This window comes from Python bivittatus, unplaced genomic scaffold (genome assembly GCF_059951505.1).
Source record: "Python bivittatus isolate LINGU-HERP-01145 unplaced genomic scaffold, Pbiv_v1 ctg000700_np1212, whole genome shotgun sequence".
Classification (NCBI taxonomy): domain Eukaryota; kingdom Metazoa; phylum Chordata; class Lepidosauria; order Squamata; family Pythonidae; genus Python; species Python bivittatus.
Window position 1 is genome coordinate 50986511 of NW_028277098.1, and position 26757 is coordinate 51013267.

At 37.5% G+C, this 26757-nt stretch overlaps 1 protein-coding gene across 1 annotated transcript in view; it reads left to right on the forward strand.

Annotated features, from left to right (window-relative positions):
* Positions 1-26757, forward strand: part of ERI3 (ERI1 exoribonuclease family member 3) — a 285277-nt gene that overhangs the window by 151474 nt on the left and 107046 nt on the right. The gene's annotated exons all lie outside the window — the stretch shown is intronic.

Below are 26757 nucleotides of genomic sequence, written 5' to 3' on the forward strand. Positions count from 1 at the left end.
CCATAAATTACAAGTTCATTTTTTAAATTTTTATGCAAAAAGTCCATAAGAGGTTTCCAGTCATCAATAGATGTAGATAATGTCTTTTCTCTAATCAAAGAAGTCAGTTTATCCATTTCAGCCAACTTCACCAACCATTCCTCCATAGTGGCTAGTATCAAATCTTTCCATCTCTGTGCATATAGTAATCTTGCCACCGAAATCATATATTGTAATAATCTTTCATGGTTTTTTTCTGTTTATTCATTAGTCTTAAAAGAAAAAATGCTGGCTTCAATTGAATATTGATCTTTAAAATCCTCTGTATCAAAGTATGTATTTGAATCCAAATTTTTTAGTTTTTTTACATGTCCGCCAAGCATGATAAAATGTCCATTCATGTTGATCACATTTCCAACATACATTTGAAGTGCCTTTATACATTCAAGATAATTTCTCTGGTGTCATGTACCAGTGATACATCATTTTATAAAAATTCTCTTTGAGATCATAACACAATGTAAATCCCAACCCTTTTAACCACATATTTTCCCACTGATCCATCTGTATATTATAACCAAATTTCTTAGCCCACTTTATCATACATTCTTTAACCTATTCTTCCTCTGTTTCAAATTTCAACAAAAGTTTATACGTTTTAGCAATTACATGTTCATCATTAGTACACAATTGTACTTCAAATTCTGTCTTACTCTGCTCCATACCATAAGTCTTTTTGCCCATTTTGAATCTTTCTGATAACTGGGTGACTTTGGGCCAGTCACTCTCTCTCAGCCCAACTCACCTCACAGGGTTGTTGTGGGGAAAATAGGAGGAGGAAGGAGTATTAGGTATGTTTGCCACCTTGAGTTATTTATAAAAATAATGAAGGCAGAATAAAAAATGTAAAAAAAACTGTAAATGGGAAACCCATTGACAACTATATCCTTTTGCTATTAATTGCTCTCTTGATTTGATTTTAAATTCCCCTTGATGGTTTTCCAGTAAATCCTGGTATGTCAACCATTTGTCTTTGTCTCTGTGTGGAGCTGAGCATAGCAGAAAGAAAAGGTACTTATAAAAATGTTTATATGAGTTATTTTGAGATTCCTTCTATGATATGCTTTGCACAAGGGTTCAGTTGCCAACAAAGTTGTGTGGTAAAGCCATCCTTCATTTTTAATTTCTATAGAAGCTTATTAGGTCCATTTGCTTTATCATTTGCTTTATTATAATGAGTCAGGTAGAACGGTGAGCCTTGTGAGCTCTTGGAGAGGTGGGCACAAATGCGTTGACAATGCCATGTTGGGGAGCCCAGTTTTATCCTTCCTCCAACTTTTGTTGTCAGCATAATCTCCCTCCCTCCATTTTTTTTTAACATTACAGCTGTATAAGTTGCTGCTTATTCACCCATGAAAAACAGTGCCGCCTGGGGATATACTTACTTAGTATGTTGTTTCTTCCCAAGTTAGCTAAATACCACACTCCTTCAGTGATAGAGAACTGAACCGCAGGCAGATACTTCTTATTCTGAAATGTGTGTTTATAGGAAGGGCTCTACTGCTCTTTAGAGTAGCATTATTCTGTATGTGTGTGGATTTATTGCCATCATATACTCATAGTACCTAGAATGTAATGCAAAGTACAATGCTCTAAATCTCTCCAGTGTTTTCTTTCTTCTTCCCAAGTTACTGGTTCTTATAGTTGAGGAAATCAGCTTAAAATATATGAGTGATAGTTGTCTATGAAAGTAGAGGGAAACTGAACAGGATCTCCATGAATCTGGAACACTCCAACTCCTATCTGCACCAATAACCTGATAGCAATATATTTTTAAAATTTATTGCAGACTGTTCATCCTGCAAATAATAGAACACTGTGCAGGCATTTCTTTCTTTCTGATACGTGTGGAGCTGAGCATAGCAGAGAGAAAAGGTACTTATAAAAATGTTTATACCAGTTATTTTGAGATGAAGGATAAGAGCTTCAGTGGATAGAATTTGTTCCTTCATAGGATCCCCACTCCTGACCAATGTCATCATTACTTGCACACATGAGAAGATGTTGTTGGGTTGATATGTGTGATATGTATGATTACAAGCTTGAGGAAAAGAACGATCTGCTTAGTGAGTATATTGCTTTAACTATGGTAATATCTTCCTCCTCCCTGGTTACAATGCACCATCCTATATGGATTGCCAAGGCAAGGCTAATGGGACATGCATATTATTAAAATACTCTCCCTCAATGAGGGAAATGTTTTCTGAAATAAATCAAACTTTCAGTAGCTTGACAAATACATCAAGTTATGACTGGAGATATGACTTTATCAGGTTGTTGCAACCTTTTTTGTTTTAGAGGTACGTTGTTAAAGATAGTATGGGCCAAAGGAACTTCTACTTTTGCTTGCCTGAACTGAAGGTAAAAAGTAATGAAGCATTTGCAGTCTAAGTTTTCTCTATTTATAAATAGCTGCAGCATGTTCTTGATTGCACAGAGAAGTGAATTGGTTGCACAGAGAATATGAATTGGTCTATTGAAAAATTAGAATAGTTTTTTGCAAATTATTACTGAGTACTGCTATTGTTGGATCAGTAGCTAACCTGGGTTCAAACTGTTTTTCCATAGAAGTTGGTTCCTAAGAACAGCCATAGCTGTCTCCATACAGGAACAATACGTCTGTGAACTAGCCCTCATTATGTCTTGTCACTGTGACCTCTTTGCAGAAAATGTCATGGCAACAACTTTGAAAACTTGCAGTAGTTTAGAAATGCTTTCTGAAAACGATGGGCAAAATTGATCCTTCTCCATAGGACATTCACTGGGATATTTTGTGCTTGTTGACTTATTCTAAAGATGCATGCTTAGAGCAGAGGATAGGAGCTAGAACTATTTATCTGAGCCGCCCAGAGTCACCCATTGGGGGAGATGGGTGGCATACAAATTTGAAAATAAATAAAAATAAAAAATAAAAACTTACAGTCACTGTTTTTTTTAAAATTTTACTACCAGACATTGCAGGTGAATTTGTGTGTTCTACTGCTGGCATAGTATAAGACTGTCACCAGCTTGTGCCACATGGTTAGTTGCTTGTTTGAAAGACTCTTCCTCATATGAAAACTGTGCTTATGTAAAATATTTTCCTGAGACATATTTTGTGCCAGATGAACATTTCAAGGAGAGAGATTTTTATAATGGTGTGTTCTTTTATAATGGTGTGTCCTATATGAACGTGCCAGCACACAAATGCTTCTGAACAATACATTTCTCATGTCAAAGCTGAGGTGGTTTGGAACTGTAAGAAAACTGTAGCACCTAGATGGATGAATAGTTCATTTGGATGTAATGGCACCGAGATTAACCTGTGACATCAGAATTATAAGTATCATACTATTGCTTGAGGGTATAAATAATAAAATGTTTATATGCATATACAGTGGTGCTTAAGTGAACCTGTTTGGATTTTCCTCAATAAATCAATTAAGTATAATGCTTTTGACTAATTTCTTTAATTGGGTTCTCTTTATCTAGTTTTAGGACTTGTGTGGAAAATAGATCACATTTTAGGTCATATTTATGCAGAAAGTTTGAAAATTCAAAAGGTTTCACAAACTTTTAGGCACCACTGTATTATTGTTTGTAAGCCCAGACCTACCCAGATTTTTACCATGCTGTTTTTATCAGGTTTTACCTTTTTATGTACTCTCCTAGTGATTGTTTTAAAAAAATCTATTGGGTCTGTGTGATAGCACCTTCAGGCTATTCCTGTTGTTTGTCTTGCTTTTATGGCCTCTGCATGTCACAGAATTCAAAATCTGAGAGAGGCAGTGTTTTCTAATTTGTCAGTTAATTTCAGATATTTCAGGTAGCTAGCACTCAAGTTGTAGATTTATCAGCAAAAAGATTGCACATTAGTTAAGATGGATAAAAGTAAGAATAAGTTACAAAATATTTGGTATAAAGAGAGGACAGAAGGTTAAATAAATTTTTGACTCTTGTAGCTGAATAGTTTCACTGATTTCTAGTGCTCCTTGGAATTAAAGTAGGTTCCTAATTTCCAGCATCAGTTGTCTAAAGTTCCAAAATGCAGTTGCATGCTCTTAAAGGTTTGTGGTGACTGGGAATTAGGCGAGTTGAAGTCTAGTTATTTCTGGACTACTTAAGTTGAAGAAGCTCACCAAGGATATACTGAATTTCATGATACTGTTGGGACAATGGCTCCTCCAGCTCTGACTTGAAATGGAATACAGGAAATCAAGAGCACAATGTGGCACATGCTCTGCAAATATGTTCCAACTTATTATCCTGCTCTCAACTTTATAAGTTGAATTGGTTTAGGGCAGCTGAAATAAATGAGGAGAGAAATGATCAGTCAGATATTCCTGAAATCCCATTTTTAAGAGCTAAGTGCATGGCTGAAACTTTAAGGCAGGTAATGAGGCTCTTTCAGATTAGCTCATGAGTGGAAACTGCTAGATTGATCAGGCCATGAATACAATAAGTTGATGCTCTGTTACAGCTAGAAGATATTCTTCCCTCTCTCAGATATCATGAATAATATAGTCTTGGCATCATCGCTTTTAGAGGATGCTGCATTTAGCTTTCCCAAACAATATAATTCATCCCAAGTTTCCCCAGGCAGGAGAACCCAGGCTTGGATTTTGGAATCTTTTCTTCTTACCCTCTATATATAACTAACCATTTTGACTAAAACTTTGAAGCAGGGGTACCAGTCTTGGTCTCCAAGTTTCTGTTTCCTGCTTGCAGAAAAAGTATAGATTGGTTAGTATATCTTAGAATTCCAATAGGGTTCTAAGCAAGGAATCAAAGGCAAATTCCTGCTGACCATTGGTGAAAGAAAACTGTAGGTTGCCTTCTTCCTGCTATAAGAGGCAGGTACCTGAATTGAGTGCAACACATCGATTCCCTGTCTTCCTGAGGCAATCAAGAAAACAAGTCATGACTGCAAGAGTGAAGTAGGAAATGAGGTGTGGACCCCACACATTATCTTATTAAGGGATAATGTGTAAGCTGATCGTATTCTAATGCAACTTTGAACATTTCATAGAACTGCATTCATATGGAATTCATATTCTGTTTTAAAAACAAAACAAGTTATAAGGCATATTTGAAAAACAAAATTGTGCATCATTTGCTTATATCTAGGAACTAACAGAAACCTGCTCCTGATTCCTATGCCATTAATTTAGAACATTGGCTAATTGGTAGTCCTTCTATCTTCATGTCACCTTCCCTGCCCAAAATAGCTGCTAATAAAAGAGTGAAATATATTCCTGGCATTCTCTACAGTTTGTGGTAATTCAAGGGAAGTTTAAGTATGGCTCCTTGAGAACTGAAATTTGCATTCTTTTGATCAAAGACATACTTGGCATCATGCCATAATAAAGTAGAGCATTATATACAGATAGTCCCTGGGTTAAGAACACCTGGTTTAAGGAAGACCCATAGTTAAGAATGGAGCCTATTATAGCAAAATTTGAGTTAAATACACAATGGTTCGAGTTAATTACTCAATACTACTTATACAGTATTATACAATAGTACTGTTCCGGCTCACATACAAATTTGACTTAAGGACAGACCTTGAGAATGGAACTCATTCTTAAGCTGGGGACTACCTGTAATGGCAAACTAAAAAAATACAAACTCTTTCCTTTTATTCAGGCAATAGTGGAATGGAGTTGGCTTTTTAGTTTACTATAAAGGTGATGACTCCTTTGAATCTAGTCCAATTTTCTGAGCAACAGTACAGAAGAGCCTTCTTTGATTTTTTTGTTTTAGATTCCTAGTCCAGCCTAGAGCTCTGGTGGTCTCCCATCTAAGTACTAACCAGATCTAACTTTGCTTAGCTTTCTTGAATTTGTCCAAGGTTGGCTGGATGTTGTCTCTCGCTGTAGACATTTTACTACAGGAGGTGATTGCCTTTAATGGAGGAGAATATGATTGCCAAGCAGGGCCAAACTGAATCAGTGCACTGAATGGGTCTGTTTCCTGCTCTGTTCTTTCCCCTTATACCAACCTAACAGTTAACAATGGAAAACTATTGTCTATTACTGTAAACTGCCCAGAGTTGCTCTTTAACGAGATGGGAGGTGGCAAATTTGATAAATAAATAAATAAAAATAAATAAATTGCTCTTCTTCTTTCATTTCACAGTGGACTAGTCTGTCCACATTCTGGTGAATGAAAAATATCAAAAGCAATCACCATTTTCTTATCTCCCTGTGCTTTCTTTCTCTTGCCACTCAGTGCCTGGCAGTTACCAGATGTAAGGTGTCTAGTCCTTGCCTCCCTGACAGACTACAGGCTTTTCATAGACACAGTGGAAGGCAATGAGCTCAATATCTTCTGTTGTTAATTACTAAGGTGTAATAACATGATTAGCACCCTATAAAAAAATCACTGATATAATTACCATGGATTTAATATCACATGATATATCATTACTTTGTTTTCTGGTGACAGATGTAATTGAAATATATTTATTTTAACTGAGAGTTGTATTTCATTCAGTCACTGTGGGTCCCTTTGGGGACAAAACATAGAATGGCTAAAAATTAGCAAGTGTAGAAAAAATATTAATGACAACAAAGATGTTTGCAGTCTTCTCTGTATCTCGGGCAACTGGTGTTCTCTCTTTTCATTTCCTCATCTAATTTGGTTCTGTGAAGAAATTCTGAGCATAAAAGGAGTGGACTTGGTCCAAATTCTGGTAAAGTGTCACTACATGGGAGATATTCCTTCCTCTGCAATGCTACTATATAGTTGCCCCTTCTTTTTGACCATTGTTAGATTATTTTATTGTATTGCTAATTTTAATCTGTATTTTAAAATATTTATATTCTATTTTGTTTTAAAATTTGTTAGTTTCCATGGGTGCTTGCCAGAACGGAAAAGCAGGGTAAACATTCAAAGAACAACAGCAATAACAACAATGCTGATGGTGAACCCATGTAGCTATAACTTCAAGAGTCCAGGGTGTTTTGTCTGATCTTCTTAAAATGTTTGGGCTTTATTATTAAGAGAGGCTTTATACCAAAAAATGAAGAAGATTAAATCATCTGCTTTCATCATAGATGTGCTATTTTTTATTGTCAGAAAAGAGAATTATTGAAACAGTGTAAGATATTCCATCTGAGGAACACTAGGAAAGGGACTCTTCTAACGCTACATGCTTGGGCTGTATTAAGAACACCAGTGTGCATAGCCTTCAGTTGTATGTGTGAACAGTGTTATTGCACTGACTACATTACTAAATGGTGATGGAAATGGTGCTATCTTTTTCAACTTCAATTGTGAACTGAATTTTATGTATTTCAGCATTTCTTAATAATTAGCTTCATATTAAATGTGTTACATTTTTGTTTTTACTTTTTTACCATGTGAGGAGATGAAACAATTTTTATGATTTGGAGGGATTTGGGGTATTTTTCATTCAGTACAAACAATTTACAACAGTCTGTCCTGGAACAATGCTCTCCATATTTCTGTTCAACCTGAAAACAATTTAAGACTGATTCAAAACATAAAATCTAAGAGGACACTTTGACTAGAGAAAAAGGAATAATACAAAAAGCACATTTCAACATTGCACTTCAACAAAGCACATAAAAATAGTTGTTTCAAATAAGTGAACTTTCGTATGTCCATTCCTTCTGAAGATACTATGCAAATTTCAGCTTTAGTTACTTTTTCAAGTAGAAGTAGTTTGAAGATGTGAGTCCTGATTTGTGTATAAAATTCAGTAAGGGTACAAAAAGTGCATCCCAGGGCCATATGCAGCCTGCCAGCATCGTTTTTGTGGTGCTGCCGAGTCCTCTACAGTGGGTGGGTCCAAAATTTTGGATTACCTTTTGGAAATTGCTTTGGGTATGAGAGGTTAGCAAAATGGGTTTCTTGTGTTTTGCAAATGCTTCAGGCACTTATTTCACTTCTTAAATTTTCTGAAGCTCCTTTCTAAAACAGGTCATGGCCCTACTGACTTTGGAGTCCCATTCTGATGTGCTACACAAAGCATAATGTGGCTTTTGAGCTGAAAGAACTTGCATACTCCTGAGCTAGAGATCCAAACAAAGCATTATGTGATTTGTTATGGAAATTAAGCAGGGCCCTAAAGTGACTGGAAGGCAAACTTTTTCCCAAATTAACAGAATGTACTGGATACATTAAACTACAAATATAATTTGCCAGTCATTTTGGAGATACTCCATTTATGACACTGGGAGCCTTGATAGGTTAGGTATTGTGATCAAACTGCAAAATATGGGGTCATGCAGTGAGGGTTAAGCCACTTTGTCCCCTCCAGATGTTTTAGATGTTAACTCTCAACAGCCTCAGAGAGCAATCCTAGTGGTCAAGGATAGGAGAAGTTTTTGATTTCTTCTAGGTGGCTCTGTACTTCTGCTATAGTGAATAAGGGAAAGGATGCAAACTATAGAATATTATTGGAAATAGAAAGTAACTAAAGTATTAGGATTATGATTCCTCTTTCAGGGAAGCACCTGAGAGATTGTTGGGAAGCACCTGAACAAACTATCTTCCACTGTTACAAGTACTGTAATCTCTCTTCTTGTCAAAGTTAAGAACAATTTTTAGAACAATGCCTCTTTCTTTCTCATCCCCATCCATCAGGATAATCCACACCACACTTTCCACTAGATAAGGGTTTCATCTGGCTCGTAACTGAACATTTGTTTTCAATAAAGGGTGTGGCCCAATTCCCTGGAAAGCAAAATCAGCTGTGACAATTATTTTTAACCTTACCCACCCTGAACTGGGGAATAGAAGTTTGGCTTTGTTCTTTTTTACATGTTATAATGCATGCCTTCCTCTGGATTAGTAACTGTTCTTGAACTAAGAATCATGTTTTCTCTTAATGTTTTTCATCTTCATCTGAGTTAGATTTATAATTGTTTTATCTTAGCCTTGTGTAGTGTGTACCAGATTGTATATTTTATTCTATTTCTTAAATAAACCTTTTCATTTGTTATTCATTTTGCCCTATGCTATTCAAGAGCTCTTGTCTGCAAGTGGGATTTATTTCTGCCTATAGATTATTGCAAATTACCTTTTTGCATATTTGGTTCACTCACAGTGGCTTCCTTTAGTGTACAGACTAGATTCTTCCCCATAAGAGAATTTCTAGCCATATAATTGTATATATTACAGCATTCTTTCCCAACCTGGTATTCTCCAAATACATTAATAGGACTACAACTTCCAGAATTCTCAGTCAGTATCTAAATAGCACCAGTTTGGTAAAGGTTATACTGCCAGTCCCTTACGGCTTATTAGAAACTCTCCAGCTGATGATGATGGAACTGTGTGGTGTTGGGAGGAATTGCTTCTAAGGTTAAAACTACAGATTTCTTTTGATCTTGCCTTTGTTGCTTTTTTCCAGCCCTGATTGGCTTTTGCATGACTTTTTAAAAAAATAGCTCAATTTTCTCCCTCACTCTCTCCCCGAAGCTTGTGAATGTGTCTGCTCCTCATCCAAGGATTGTTGTGTTTTATTAATGCAGTTATTATTCCATTACTGTCATTGTGTTCTTTTATAGCAAATAGCCTAATTTAGTTGAAATGTGTAGATGTTGAGAGTTTAAGTGAAATCTTCATCACTCTGCAAGGAGAGAATACACAGCAATTGCTCTATAAACACTACTGGTGTTTGATATGAATCAGTGCCGTAGGCAGAGCTAGGTGGTAACACAAGGTGGGGCAATTGAGATTAAAAAACTGGCAGATTTGTTAGTTTGAATGCCACTTCTATATTTTTTGCACAATAAATATACTATTATTTGTTTCACAAGATCCTCCATCCTTCAGACTTTCTTAACACTACAAACAAAACTAGAAATAGATTTTTATATCTATGAAAAGAAGGCTTCCTCTATTATTAAAATAAAGCAAATATTGCAGCTGCTGTATGAAATCTTATCATTGAAATATTCTGCCATTCTATTTGTTTTTTTTATTCTTTATTCTTTAAATCTTTCCCTACTTTGCAGTTACAGTATATTGTTGGGAGTTGTCTCGTTTTAAAAGAAAAATGAAAAAAACAAAGGGAACATCACCAATTAATATTAATCATCTTCCTGCAATTTTGTAAACATTTTACTTTATTATTATTTGTTTGTCTTAATACTTTTGATGCTCATTTTCCCATGCCCTGTGTTGAAATTTACGTCTATCAAAAGTCTATATTGCCTCAACAAAACTCTCTCCTTGGCACAACTTTGAAAGTTTTTTTTTTAATTGCTTAATGTGTTAAAGCCTTCCCATAACAAACTTCATTGAGTAGAGATTTTACTTTTAGATTACATAACTGTGTAAAGTGCCAATTACATGAGAGCCATGTAGTAGTAGAATTGTTTCTTCTAGTCATTTTTGGAAGAAAACAAGCAGATTTAGCAGGTTGCACAAGGATATAGGTAGTCCTCACTTAATGACCATTCGTTCAGCGACTGTTTGAAGTTACGACAGTGCTGAATGGATGGTAGTTATGGCTGGTCCTCAAAGTTGCGGCCATTGCAGTGTCCCCACAGTCACATGATCAAATTTGGGCAAATGGCAGCCTGCCTGCATTTATGACTGCAGCATGTGCTTCAACTCCCCCCCATCCACCTACTTCCCCCCATCTCTGCCCTTTTGGCCACCCTGCACTCTGCCCCCCCAGCTGACCTTTGCCATCTTCTTCCGCTGCTGAGGAGGCACACCCACAGCTGGAGCTGTGCAAGGCCTCGCGAAGGGCCAGCAGCTGCCTCAGCCAGGCGTGCCTTGTCAGCAGCGGGAGGAAGAAGATAGTGAAGGTCAGCTGGGGGCAGTAGGGGTAGGCAGTGGCTGAGTGCAGGGTGGCCAAAAGGGCAGAGATGGGGGGAAGTAGTTGAAGCAGAGGCGAGCACAGCAGGTAGGAGAAGCATGTGGTCCTCACCTAATGGCAGCATGGTCTTCCCCTAACGAATGCAAGCAGAACTACTGGAACTGCCGTTGCTAAGCGGTGCGGTCACATGATGTTTTGCCTAATGACTGCTTTGTTTAGTGATGGAAATTCCAGTCCCAATTAGAGTAATTAAGCGAGGACTACCTGTACTTTCATTCTGGTAGTATATCATTAACACTGGCATGTTAAATGAGTGCTCAAAGCCCTGTTTACAAGAATAGCTATTCTTCTCCTTGTGAAACTCCTTTCCTCCCAGTTGGGAATGAGATATTGGGGACTGAATGGTGAGAATAGCCCAGGAATTGCCACATTATGATTTATCAGACACTGTTAGCTATTGAGCTCACTCTTATCCAGAAGCCTCATGGCTTGCTGCCTTGCAGTAGTGACCCACTGGTAACTAACAACTCTTGCTGGCGGTCTCAGAGGATAGACTGGGTGGCAGGAATTTTCTTGAGGTCCATTTTATCATTTATGAGCAGTGAGTTAACCTCTCTTTGATCTCAGTTCACAACAACCCTTTAACAAAGTTCTGCATGTGTGAGGAAATCAATACTCAAGGCATTGAATTTAACATCAGGCTTCAGCTCAAGCGGAACATGAACACACATACGTAGACAGTAGCTTGCTCTGGTTACAGGGACAGATTGGTTGCAGGCTCATTTGCTCACTTGCCTGGGCTGCGGGGAAGGCAGCCATAGTTTGTGTTAGTAGCGCTACATTTCTCTTGGGGACATCACCATGCCATTGGTCTCCTCAGTCCCTCGGTTTCCTCCAACTCTTTTCATAGGTGCCTGCCTGCCTGCCTGCCTGCCTGCCTGCCTGCCTGCCTGCCTGCCTGCCTGCCTGCCTGCCTCCTTCCCTGCCTGCCTGCCTGCCTTCCTCCCTCTCTCCCTCCCTCCGAGTCTCTGCATATTGTTACATCTTTAAGCTAGTTATTCTCATTTACTTTCATGCCACATTATCTTTGCAAGCATATAATGAGCATCTGCTTAGCACTTCTTGTCACTGTCAGGGCTGCTTGCTTATTATTTTTCTTCATGTGGTTAGTTTTGGGCCAAATATCTTTTCTATCTCTTACTATTTTATATACCTGTGTGCCATTTTGTTTGACAGTTGCTTCTTATTTTATAGTTTATGCTCTTACTACAAATATCCAAATCCAGAGTTGGGAACAGTTTCATCCACCTACTCCTTAATTGACTAGCTTTGGAATGCATGTGTTTTCTTTTGGTAAAAGATACAAGCTGCTGGTGAGCTGGTCAGCACTCTTACCCAGTTTCTTGGCTATCCTGGATCCTTCTGGTAGGCCAGTTGTTTTCTTTTGTCTCCTTCTGCTCAGTTTCTGCATGGTAGATGTACCTGGCTTTCCTTAATGTAACTCTGCCACCCAAATTCTGGCTTGTTCCTGACAAAAGCAGCTATTCTCTACATCAGTTGATGATAGGATGCTTATTTAAAAGTGCTGCTTTTCTTGGCATAAGACATAAAAACAGCAGCTGGTCTTGTTTCTGTTTTGTGAGAAAGGTGGTGATAAATAAAAAACCACCAGTTTTAACTAATAGAAGGAAACTGCCATTTGGACAGATAGAAAAAAGGAAAAGGTCCTCAATTTTATATCTAATGTGCTTAATAATCCATAAATAATCCATTTACTGTATCTTCTCTACATCATAGGCATCTTGTTTCTTATTTGTCTACTTCTATGCTCATGATGTTATCACTCTTTTGACTTTATCTACTTTAAATCGTGAAGATAGAACAGACTGTAAGAAATGAAATGATCCAATGTTAAGTCACTTCCCTATTTTGTGTTACCTTCAGGCTATTAATTTTTCTTGGTTTTTACATGTTGTCTCACTCAGGGGATCTTGAAAACTGGACGGGAACTGATTTGTCATATTGCTCAGATAATTCATATTGATCTTTATGTGTACTGCATTCTTTATCTTGCCTCCCCCCCAACATGAGTTTGATTTTCCACACTAAGAGGACTCATAGAATTGGAAGGGGGCATTTAGTCCCACCCTCTGCTCAATGCATTCCTGATAGATGGCTAGCTAGCTTCTGCCTGAACACATCCATTGACGGGGAGTTTACCACCTTCCTTAGTATCTGATTCTTCTCTAGAGCTGTTCTTATTGTTAGGACCTTTTCCTAATGGTCATCCAGAATCTGCCTTTCTGTAACTTGAGAAATTATTATATCTGCACTCTGGAATGATAGAGAACAGGTCTCGACCATCTTCTGTTTGCCACCACTTCAAGTATTTGAAAAGTGCTATTATATTTCCCACCTCCTGTCATCTTTTTTCAAGGCTAAACACATCCAGTTCCCTCTGCTCTTCTGGTAAAACTTAGTTTCTAGTTCTCTGATCATTCTTGTTGCCTTTCTCTGGGCCGTTTCCAGCTTTGCTGAATCTTTCTTAAAATCTTGTGCCCAGAAGTTGACACAATTTTCAATATGGTGTCTGGCTAATGCAAGTAAGAGGAACATAGAGAAACAAGACTTCTACTGATGTAGTCTAAAACTTATTTGTATTTTTAGTAGCTGCTAAATATAGTAGTTAATGTAGACTCATACTCAGCTTGTGATCAAGTATAGTTCCAAGATATCTTTCACATTGGAATCCCTCATTTGGTTTCTTTTTCCTAAGTGAAGTCCTTTAGAAAGTCTCTTCTGTTTTTCAGTCTGCTTTTCTAACCTATCCAGATAATTCTGAATTTTGTTTGTCTTCTATAATATAAATTTTCCTACCAGTGATGTGTCATCTGCAAATTTGATAGGCATTTTTTCCATCTCAACCACCTAGTCACTGGTGAAAATATTCCAGAGTACTGATCTAGGACCAAACTCTGTATCGCCCCACTTGATGTCTTATTCCGGTTTGATGAGAAATCATTAATGAGCTCTCCATTTTGGTTTTCAAGCCAGCCGTGGGTCTAATTAATAGAGATGCTACTTACCTCAATCTGTTGTTTCATCTATATAGCATTTGTTCTCGGAGATTCTTGTTGAAAATTCCTGTTTCAGAAGTTAATTTTGATGGATATTGGTCTAATTCAGTTGGCAATTTCCAAATATTCAATGTGAAGAAAGATAATCCAAACTGTCAGTCAATGGCTCCTTAGTTTTAATGATATACATAGCTGGGTAAAACAAACTCACACCTCAAAGACCACAAACTAACTTGAGCCAAAGTTATCAAGTTTTAAACATTTTATTTAATATTGTGGTTCTGTGAAATTATAGATGGATACTGATACTCTATGACCTGCTTTCTTTCTGGCATCTCTTTCTTTCTATTGGTGTTGCATTTTATATACTTTTTGCAATCAACCTGGCCACTAAAAACATTGCACACAATGCATTGATCAGATATTACCATTGTAGTATTTTCTGTAACTTTTACATTACAGTAACTGTTACATCTTTTGAATAGAAGAAATCCCGGTAGAGATCACCAGAGACTTAGGTCATTTCAGGGGTGATCTTTTTCCTGCAAAACCATATACTGTCTCATGTGTAATTGGCAGTTTTAAATGCTTGTCCAGATTTGGAAAAATGCATGCTTGTACACAATTTGTAATTTGAATATTAGTAATTCTTTGGGGATAGAAAGTAATGATTGCAGTGGCTCATCTATAGATACTGGAGTAGGTGATTACTGGACACCTATTCTGAATCAGACACACAGATCAGTGGTGGCCAATTTTTGAAATACGCAGGGCTGATACTCCATAGTAAAACTATTAAAGGGACAAATTCTCTTCCACTGCAACATTACTGCAGAACTTAATATACAACGCAGAGATGCTTGCTTATTTTATCCAACTTTTCATATAGTAGTCAAGCTTATAGGAGTCTCCTTTCATTATATCTTCATAATATGAAATTATGTGGGTGGGAGATAATGACCAGCCCAGTCTCCAATGAGCTCCATGGTCAGCTGGGGACTTGAACTTAGATCTTCCTGCCCCTTAATTTCCATGGTTGTAAGACAACTCCAGTTAATTACATGGTTAAGTATGGACTTGAATCTTGCTTGGTTGTGGTGCATTTTCTCCTCTGTTTTGAAGTTAGTTCACACACTTGGAGTATGCAATAACATGGAACAGCTGTTTACTACTTATTCTCTTGCATTGGCCCACTTGTGTATTCCAACCCTAGAAGAGCAATAGAGAACAGTACTATTATGGACTGGACGAATAAGAATTAGGTAGAATCACATTATGTGTTCATATCTACAAATTAAGTTTGTATTTCCCGTCTTTGTTCTTCCTGCCCTTCTTTTGATTCTAAATATATTATTTCTGTGGATTCCAATGTTTAGCTAGCAGTCATGGACAAAATTATTAATTTACTACTGACTACCTCCTTCTTAAATTGTTTTCATTTTTTTATACAGTGAAAGTTTAAGAAAATTAGAACCCTGCTAGATTAGGCCAAAGCATTCAGTGTCCCATAGTAGTCAACTAGATGCATTGTGTAGTAGCTCATATGGAAGACATGAAGGCAGCACCCTTCTTCAGTGTTGGTCTTTAGCAGTTGTTATGTAAGATACTGTTTATGATCCAGAAAGAATACTATAACTGTTGAGACTTGTAACTGTTGATAGCCTAATCTTCCATGAATTGATCCAGTGTTTTTTAAAACCTTCTAAGTTGATAGCCATCATAGTACTGGATGACAGAAAATTCCATAGTTTGTGTGTTGTTAAAGTTCTTTGTTTTATCAGTCCTAAATTTCTCCATTTTAGTTTCAAGGAATACCCAAACTTCTCATATTGTGAAAAGGAAACAAAACCCTTTTTAGTATCTCTGCCATGCATTATTTTAAATACTTTTGTTATGTTCCCTGTTAACTTCTTTCTAGGCTAAAAAGTCTCAGTTGGTATAGTCTTTCCTCCTGGAACTGTTGGAGCCCCACAGAGATTTGTTTCTGTACTCTTTCCAGCTCTGAAGTATTTTTAACTCGACACTATATATGTAGTTGCACCATAGATTTACATAATGACACTATTATCTATTAAGTGTGATTCACTTGTTGAACTTGCTCTCTAAACAAGAAGTTATTCTCCATCTTTGTCCCTTACTTAACATTCCTACAACAATTTGATAATTCTGTTGGCTGCCTGCTTTCGATTTCTATCTAAACACTTTTTTATGGATTCCCAGAGTGCTCATTTGGTAAAATTGCCTGAGCATGCCCTGTACATGTGCAAAGATACAGAAATGCCATTAACAGGCATCAGTCACTAGTCCTTATGAACCAGCTTTTTATAAAGAAGCAGCACATTGTGTGTTAACATCTGAACAAGACACCTGTAAGATCACCCTAGATACCTTCCTTTTTAGAGTAAATAATAGGGTTTTTCATTTAGTTATTAGTTCCTGGTAGCACATATCTCATTGACTGGTTGTTTAACTGCCTTTATCTTTCTGTCTTCCACTGTGTGTATGATGTAACAATAGATAAACATATTGCTCCAAAGAGAATAGCAGCTTTTTTAAAGAAATCAGTAGTATTGGTAATATACTGATGCAGCTTTTGATTTGTCTTTCTTTTGTGTGTGTGCACTTGTGTATACACATGCACCCACACACAGATATTTGTATTTTCCCTTCTTAAGGAAATGCTTTTAAATAAGGGATACTTCATCTACTAAAAAATACACTTGTAGCAGCTGCTAAGCCCATCCATAAGCCTGCTTTGCGTTGTATTTGTGATGGGACTGACAGCGCATGGAGCAGCCTGATTATACCCAATTCCATTTTAGCAAGCCTGGCAATGTAATTTCACAGGGCGATCTGTGTTTGAATGTAATAGCAGCCTGTGCTAAGGTGTCAGAATATTAAAGGCGCTAATGGAAAAGCTCCCTGATACACAGGGGGGAGAGCATTATAGGAGACGTCGCAGATGGCTGGGCACTAAGCTAATGGGGCAGGATCCAAAGAGGGTGGTGGAGGCAGGGGAGAAAATGAGAGATGGGAGCGCTATGGGAACATGGGCACCTGGTTCCTTTTTTGCATGGAAATTAAAAAGTGTGTGTGTGTGTGTGTGCATATGTGTTAGCCTCCACGAGTATGTTGCAAGGTATAAGTTGGCTAGAGAGTTCCCATATTGTAACAGTGATCCTTGATAGGGCGAAGGGATAATATGCATGTATGCTGATGGAGAGGGGAGGTATTTGAGTAAGAATTTTGTGGAATAGAGGTAATTTCCTCAGCTGACATTTGGTCTGGAAGTGTTTTTAGGGGCAGGTGTAATTTGTCTGGCATCATTTTCAGGCTTCCTTAGTCTTTCTTAAAAAGGGGGCTGGTCTGCTGGAGAAAGACTTTCCTGTTGACAGTGGATTGGATTTAAACGTGCATTCAGTGAAGTTTTTGCAGTAGGGGAAGAACATGGGGTGACCCTTCTGGAGGATGAGAGAACCTCCATAATAGTATGGCAGGATGAAGCATTGAGGGCAGAAGAGGGCAGTCATTGCTGCCTAAACCCCTCCTCCAGCATGAGGGTTCTGTTGAATCTCGGTTTTCTTTGTGAGTGGATAAAGGACAATGCTTCTCTTCACACTGAGCCAGTTTTGGATCAAACCCACCAAGGGCAGTAGGAACAACCCCAACAGCAAAATCTGTATGGGTATTTTTTGTATTGGAGTCTGTTAACAGTATATGCTTGTACTCTGTTGGGCTCTGTGTTGTTCCCTTCATTTGCTCCTTTATCTTACAGGCATGCATTCACATACAAGTGTAAAGACATACAGGCACTACAAATGTCTTATGAATTATAATTTGTATTCAGTGCTGGATCAGAACATACTTCACATTTTTACTTGACCTATATCGATTTTTTTTTTCTCCATGTCTGTAAAACTACATAAAACTATGCATTGAAAAATAAAAAGATGTGTATATTTGAAAATTATTAGAAACAGTTCCAACTACACTTTCACTATAATGTGCCACAGTAGGAGCTTATGGATGATTGTTAAAGCACCAAAATTAAGTGTTAGAGCATATCAATAAAATTTTAATACTGAAATTAGAGATATGAGACTTAATGGGGCATAGCCACATTCAGTAGATCTTTGGATGAAAGGTCTCCTGATGATAAATACTTTTTGTTAAAATATTATGGCCACTGATTTTGTAATGATTTGGTACACCTGAATCATATCTGATTCAAGTTCTACTCAGACTTCAGATATAGGAAGACTTTTAATTTACTCTCCTATATGTCAACTGAGGAATATGCTCACCTGTTCAGTTATATAGTCTTATAGTTTGATTAAAATGCCGTTTGCTGTGAAAAGAAGATTTGGCATACCAGACATGCCCATATGTGTTGGCCAGATGATGTCCTAGACTCAAATAGCTGGAATCAGTGTAATATTTCACAGTCCGTCCCCTATCTACTAAGCTAAAGAATACAAGATGGAAAAAAGAGACCAGGATGAAAGAAGAAATCCTGCCAAAGCACCCAGTCTCTGGCAAAATAGGTTTCTTGCCCATTATGCTGTCATTGAATTTTCTGAGCTGTTACAAAGTTTTCTCTTCTTCCTTTATGTGCCTTATTTTAAAGTACAATTTTACGATTATAAAATTAGGACTTAGAATGGTGAGACCTTAGAACTGTGAGGGTATAAGAATTAAAAATCAGTTTTTAAAAATCCTTTTTTCTAGCAGTTGGCTATGCATAATATGTCTCTTAATATTCCTAAGTGATTATAGAAATACTGTTCCATGTTTAATATTTTTTAAATTCTGCAGCTAGGAGATTGTACTTTATAATTAAAAATCAGTAATCCAAATTAGATGAATTGCCATAAGTGTATTCAACTTGATTTTTAAAATTCAGGTTTTTTTCCCTTTTCCATAATTTGAAATTCTGTGAAGGTAGGAGATACGCAGTAAGGAATGGAATCACAAAAAAAGAAGAAAATGGACAAAAACAATGGAGTAATAAGGAAAAAGCATCTTGGGGCTGTGGTTATATTTCTTTGAAATAGAATATAACAACAACAGTAATGATAATTTTTTCTGTCCCTTTGTTTGAAAGGTTTTGTAGAAATCTTGATTTTACAAAAAATTATTTCAGGTAACCAGTGTTGTAAGCTGCAAATCTGACCTACATATTTTATAACATGAAGCAGTTCCCAGGCTCAGTGCATTAATACAGATTATTAGTAAACTTGTACTAAAGAATTATTTAAATCCAAAGAACTATGGAGAACCATAGGCCTGTACAGAAAGCTCCATGGTATATATTTTGATTATATATATTCTCATGGCTGTGCCTAAATTAAGCAATATCCCTTTTGATAGTGCTTTGACTATCCTTGTCTACGTCGGGTTAGCTGCACCGTTCTATAGAATCTATTCATAGCTTTAGGCCAATAAGATCCGTAATATTTTAATACAGAAATTTAATTGTAGGCTGTTAAAAATATATGCTCTTCTAAAATTCTGTAATTATTTATTTTAATGGCACATATGCTAATTAATTCACTGCCATATATATTAATGTCGGGCTTCTCTGGGAAGACAGTTAAAAGAAAAATGAAAGACAGTGATCACCTTTATTGAGGTTTAGTCTAAAATTTTGGTTTTTAAAAAATGTATTTACTTATCCCCTTGAGTTAAAAAAAAAAAAGTAAAAAAGAGATGCTTATTCTCTTCTCCACAAAAAATAAGACCTGTAAAGGGAAAAAAAAAAAAAAAGAATATATCTCCACAATTCAAAAGGGAAATTTAGAAATTGCTGTGGTTAATAATAAAACAAATAATCAGTGTCTTTATGGATTGCATTTGGCTTAAGCAAATGTCCTATAATTTTTAAGTAACTAACAGTGCTACAGGAAGATATTGAAAAGTTACCAAATTAAGTGGCAAGTACCATCTCCAGATGACAGATCTTCCCAGTATTTCATATTAAGCAGGTGATAATGGCACAATCATTTCTATTTGGCGTAGCTATATAAATGTAAGGGGATGAGTCAAGGAATGATCTACAATAGAGTTGTAGCATGGAAGGTCACTAGCTATATCTCCATCTCTGTAATTACCACAATGTAGCCTAGTAAACTACAGTACTTTTATATGTGGCTCTGTTTCCAAATCTGTGGAAATTCTCCTGATCACATAGAAGCCCCCCCTTTTTTTTCACTTGAAAGATCTGTAATGAATACTGTTGTTTCAGTGTTGGAGAAGTAATGTTGCTGACCTGAACACTGAGGCTGAACTAGTTTAGATATTTGAACCAGTAACCACAAAACATTAAAAATGTTGGTGGGGCCACATCATTACAGTAGGGCAGATTAACCTTTCCCCCATCCTTCTCCTATAGATAATTTCATTGCAAGAGAAGGCAGAAGAGACGTGTGTACATGTACTTTCCCCCCTCTGCCCCCAAGACAAATAGCAGTTTTAGAACAATTTTAAAATTGAGAACAACGTATAGATGAAAGTTAAAATCCTTCCCTAAAGTGTCACAGTCTTAGTTCATTTCCCCTCTCCATGAAAAATAATAATAATAGTTTCCCTCTGTCTTTTCTAGTTTGACCCCTCCCCTCCTCCCAGATGGATCTTTTGCGTGATGGTATCTGCACACTTGAGGAACTCTGCTTCTGTTGTGGAAGAGAAATCTTAAAACCAATAGTCAGTGTATTGTCTCTTTGTAGTAGTATTTTGGGGGATTGTCTAATCAACATATAATTTTATCCCTGCCTGAAACCAAAGTCTAACATTTTGGTTATGTTTGATTATTTGGGTCATAATCTAAATCTGGCAAACCTAATACTTTTCCATTCCTTTGCTTGAATTAACATGCATCTACAACACTGGTATTTGTCTCACATGGAATGGAGCAAGTGTTCCCACTCCTTTGCAGGAACATCTCATGCTTGCTTAGCATGATGTGCAAATGTGGAGGGAAATTAAAATTGAAGTGTTTAAATGGTATTTTGCTAAGGAGCTGCTTATGTGTCCAGGAGTTCTGGGGTGTTTCTAGGGACTTTTTATCTGTGCATTTTATGAGTGTAGAGTGCCACTTATTAGCAGTGGAGCAGCGGGATGTGGCACACACTCATGTGCTCAGGACAGAAAGGGATGGATGGAGCTGGTGTCAGGGCAGCAATTGCTTATCATGCCTTATCTTGGAATATGAAACTGTATTGCATGACATCCAGAGGCAGGCTGAATAGATATGCCAATTCATCTCCAGCCTGGGCTTTGACAAGCTAGACTGCCCTTGTTGAAAGGCATCCGTCAAATGAGAACTGCTGGCTGCTTTTTCCCTTTCTTAGACTTTCTCTCGCTCTCTTGCTCCAGCTCCCCACCTCCCTTTCCCCTCCTTTCCTTGCTTCCCCTTAAGCTTTTTCCACACAAAATTGAAAAGCTTTTGGAAATCAGAATAATACAGCCCTCCACACCTAATACCATTTTAAGTACCCCTCCCTTCCCCAAATAGAATTGATAAGAAGGCTAGTATATGAAGGCATGTTTAGATAACATTGAGAATATTATAGTGAGTGAAGGAAAGCGTTTTTTTCCTTTCTCCCTCCCCCTCCTGTGCCATGTCTCTAAGCCGAGGAAGGCGACAGCACCCTGGCTAATACGAGTGTTTAATATTTGATGTGTTGGGATAAAGCAGGATCACCTTCGAATTGAATTGAGTGTCAGAATGAGAATCTATTACTGAAATTTTTGTGTGATTTGACAGCAAAGCAGACGATGTTATTCTTCACTAGTTACTGCAATCTTCTTCCCTACATCACTTAAATATTTTTTTCTTTGCTTGAGTAAACACACATTATCCTTTTTTTTATCCCTCTCTTCCTCCCCCCCCCTTTTTTTTAAATCAAGCCTGCCTACTTGGGTCTGATAGAGTATATTGTTATTTCTTTATTTGTCCTATTAAATGGAATTTCTGATAGTTTAATCCTGCCTTTGTAAGTGATTTAAAAATACTTGAAAAGCCATGAATGTAGCAGCCCCTCTATCTGAATTGCTTAAAAGGGTACACACTATGGTTATCTATGGGTATAGATAGCTGTATCTGCTTTTTTGACTGTACATTGAGATGGTAGACTGTGTGAGAAATACTGTTTAATGTTCAAAACTTGCTGGAAGTCCAGGAAGTGAGGTTGTCACAGAAATTTATTTTTAATATTGTTACACTAGTTGTTTTTGTGGCTACACAGTCCAAGAATTTCTTGAACATGGAACTATAGGTTTAATGGAAATTTATCAGGCCTGTATATTCCTTATTTTGTATTTGTTTTGATCTTCTGGAAATATTTCTAATATTAACAGAGCCACCCTCAGGAAGCCCAGTTTGGGCTCAATCCCCTTTGTGGAAGATGTAGGAAAAGAAAATTTGGAATAACAGGTGGTGCAATCTCAGTGATAATCACTTGTTTAAACATAGTTTGTGTTCCAGCTACTTAATTGTTCTTGTATATATGTAAGAAATTGAAGACATCTATTGTTCTGCTGGTGATGCTAATTGAATGGTTGTTACTTTTCTTCTTGTGTGGTTAGGCCAAGTTTATAGGTCAGTCTTCACAATCCAGCGCTTTCTAGAAATGTTGGGCAAAATTGCTGAAGTCACTAGGTAGCACGGACACAGGTTAGTTAGGGTGATGGAAGATGTGGTTTCAGTATAGCAGGAACCTGTACCAGATGTGAGAAAGCTGTAATAGATTAAAGCCTTTTCCATTCACTTATCTCCATAATTTGAATGCTTTTGAAGTTAGTAATGATCAGGATAGGTTAAGGCATCAGGCTAGGAACTGGGAGACTGAGTTCTAGTCCCGCCTTAGGCATGAAGCTAGCTGGGTGACCTTGGGCCAGTCGCTCTTAGTCCTAGGAAGGAGGCAATGGCATGCCACTTCCAAAAAAAACCTTGTGAAGACAACTGCAGGGACTAGTCCAGGCAGTTGCCAGGAGTCAAAAAGATGACTTGAAGGTGCACGCGCATGCACGCACGTGCACAAACAAAACAAAAGCAAAAAAGAAAGCTGTGGTCCTCCCTATATTAGTGATTTACAAGTTCCAGCATCTTTTGTTGGGTTGTTGGAAATTGTAGTGCAGCAGCATCTGAAGAACCAAAGATTGTCCATCTTTATTTTAAGCTGCCTGTTTTAATAATTGTAATAATTATCCCTGTAATAGAGTTTCTGTTTTCTTGTACTATATATAGTTGAAAGATGGAAGGAGTACCTTAAGATTATCAAACATAACCTTTTCTTACTTGATGTGAGATGCCTTAGATTGTTATTTTAGCAAGTTATTTGTTTTAGACTTGCCAGTTTCATTTCTTTAGAATCTGTGTTTTGTTGCAATACTACTTTTTATAAGTGACACCCCTCCCCCAAGTATTTTTTGATTGTACCCATGAAATTTTCTCAAAATTCAGAAGTGTCCACCAGTCCCAAATTATGGCTTCTGGTATAATGCACTCTTCCAACAGTTCTTTCCAATTATCATAGGTGCTACCAATAGAGGCGAATATGACTTTCTTCTTTAGAAAGTCTGTGGGCAAATCCCATCTTCTGGTACTATTTTCTGAATCTCTTCATGTCTCCAAAATTCTCAAGTAATTTCTGTCATATAAAAAAAGTCATTCCAAAAATAGTTTTCTTCTTTTTGGTGCTTACAGCCTTCTTCATATCTTCTCAATTGATAGTCTTCAGTTTTTAAAGAAGAAAATAGGGTTTCTTTATGAGTGGGATTTGATTTGCAGCTATCAAGAATTTTTCTTTCAGTACTGCAGGAATGTAGTTACACCTTTCTGGTTTTTGTCTAGCTTATTTCCTTCCTTCATGTGGAACCATCTTAACTCTTATCGAATTAATTCAATAATTAGAATTAATTATAATTAATAATACAATCGCTAGGTGGGGGTAGCAGAAACAGAGGGAAAAAATGTAAGATTGGAGCAAAGCCCTAGCGTTTCTAGGCCTGCAATTTCAGGATGGTAACAATTAGAGGAGAAATGCTTGAATTCCGTATATATTCATTTGGAATTTTTTCAATCATTATGGCTTTAAGTGGCTCACAAACAATAATATAAAATACAATCAGAATCATCAGAATCATTAAACATCAGCACATAATAGTTTAACCATAATAATGCATAATCTGATACCAATCATCACCATATCTCATTAAAGCCTTTTTGTCCATATCACCTACCTCTCACTCTAATGCCTCAGTCCTCATGTTACTCTGTGAAAGAGCTAGGTTTTCACAAGTATTCTAAATATTGGAAAATAATATTTCCCTGCAGAGAAGGCTCACCTCTAAGTCCCCTCTTGCTATACCTGACAGGGATGGGTCCCTATTAGTATGCAGGCCACTGTATTTTGCACTGTTTGTAGTTTAAGATGGTCTCCAAAGGCAGTTCCATGTACAGAATGTTATGATCATCCACCTGCGAGGTGACAAGAGGATGAGTGACCATAGCTGGTGCCTTCTATTCCAGGAACAACTCCAGCCAGTGTACTAGCTAAAACTGGGCAAAGGCCCTCCTGGCCACAGCCTCCACCTGCTGTTCTAGGAGTAATAAGCCCTGGACAATTCCCAATTTGTGGACCACTTCTTTTCAGGGGAAAACAGTCTTGTCCAGAGCTAAAGTTGCTAATGTTCTATAATCAGTAAGCTGCTGAACCCACAGCACTCCATCTTGTTATGGTTAAGTTTGAAACTGTATCTTCCAATGCATGCTGTTATAGCCTTCAGACACTGGGACAAGATTTTTGGATGGTCTGGGGTAGAGGTGTTCATCCACATATTGATGATACCATAACCTAGAGCTTCGGATGCTCTCACCTAGCAGCTACCTATATAAATTAAATAGCATAAGGGAGAGGGTTTAGCTCTGGGGGACTCCATAGTGAAATGCCTGAAGGCTTGACCTCTTCTCTCCACACACAATGACTCAGTCATCCACTCTGGAAGAAATGGAATTATTGCAGATTTGTGCTCCCAATTCCCAACCCTTGCAGATAGTCCAGGAGGTTGCATTCCATTTAGAGTCCTATGTACCACCAGTGCATACCACCAGGTGACACAGACTTTTCTAGTATTCTGGGTCTTGAGTAAATTAAATAAGGTACTGGAAAAGAGAGACAGAAAGATTGCTCAGATATCTTTTGCAAAGTCTGGTTACAGCACAAGACTGTTTGGACAATATATACCACTGCTCTCTTTTATTATTGTTTTCAAATACTTTCTGTTGATAAGTAAGATGTCTATTGTTAAGGAAACTGAAATGTCCGCCTGATGTAAGAATAATCTTGTCCATGAAATTCTGAGAGTTAAACTTAGATGCTCATTTTGTAATGCTGCATCCTTCTGAAGTGCTTGTCTCTTCCTCTGTGCCTGCCCCTCTGGTGGGGTTTTTCCCTAACAGAAAGCTTGGTTTGCATTTGGTGGGCTTATGCTGCCTCCCAGAGCTGCTAAGAAAAGATTGGGCAGTGCCTAATATTTATGCAGAGGAACTTTCTTGACATCATGTAATGAATAAGTATTATAGTTAACTTTCTCATCTTTGTAGAGGAAGTATAATCTGAACATTGAAGATAGAAATGGAGAAATTGCAGCATGTGGCTGTAAAATAATAGTAAATTTGGCTATGCCATCCATTCTGTCTTTTGACATCAGTGATATTTGGAGAGATAGTTTTGACCAACAAAATATTCCCATAGCTACACTTTTCCTCACTGCCCAAGACTTCATTGCATTGTATGATTGTGTACCAGATACATCAAGTTCATAAAATAAAATTGCCCTGCTAAAGATTTTACAGCTTTAAATCTAATACTAACTGAAGGGTTTTCATTATAAAACTAGAACTGAGAGAGACCTCTTCTGAGACACAGATTCACAGACCCATTTTCCTTTCTCTGATATTGGCAGTGGTGTTAAACTAGTGCACTTTCCTTCTATATTTTTCCACCTGTTCTTTACGCTACTGATACCTAGGTTTTCCTGCAAGGAATAACTTTCATGAAACTCCAGGAAAAAGCAGATAAATTTAATATGTCTTGAAATTCACAGTTAAATTACAGGTTCTATTACAATACAGTAGGTCCACATCTGTTATTAGTAGCAGCAGATGGCAAGATACTGAGATTTCTGTTTACATGTGTCCTGTTTTGATTACAGACTACAAACTCTCCTTTTTCTTTACTCATGATGTCTGAAATTTCCTGTTAGGGAATGTATAGACAGCATTCTGTCTTTCATCCATCTTACCCTTTGGATGGTCTGGGAAACCCCAGTGGCAGCTACTGTGAAGCGTTTCTATCCTGCTTTAATAGAGGCTTTAACAGTCAGAAGAAGAACTTTCCTCTTTAAAGATTAAACGTTGTGTTTAAATATTAAACAGCCATGCTCCTATCTCCTGATTGCTTAGCCACTGCCAGCAGGCGGCTCAGAATTGCCCATTTTAATTAAAAACTTTATTTTCAAATACAATTCACTGGTCACACATCTCCGAGCGCAATTCCTGCCTTCCCTCCCTGCTTTTCTTGCTACAGTCTGGGACAGCGTCCCCTTTTCAAGTGGCATGTTTTGCTTTCTGTCTCTCATTTTTAGCTCCTTGATTTCTGTCTGCCTATACCAAAGTGACAGTCTGTGCAAGGCCCTGAGTGCAAGTGGCTTTGTCAAGGGCTGATCAATGCCCCTGGCACTTCCTTCCAAAACCCCAGGAAAAACAATTAAAACCCAATCGATCTTGCAGGCAGCTGTGAATATGCATAAGGGTACACTTGACCTTCAGTGCTCAGGCCACCTTCCATGCTGCTTCTT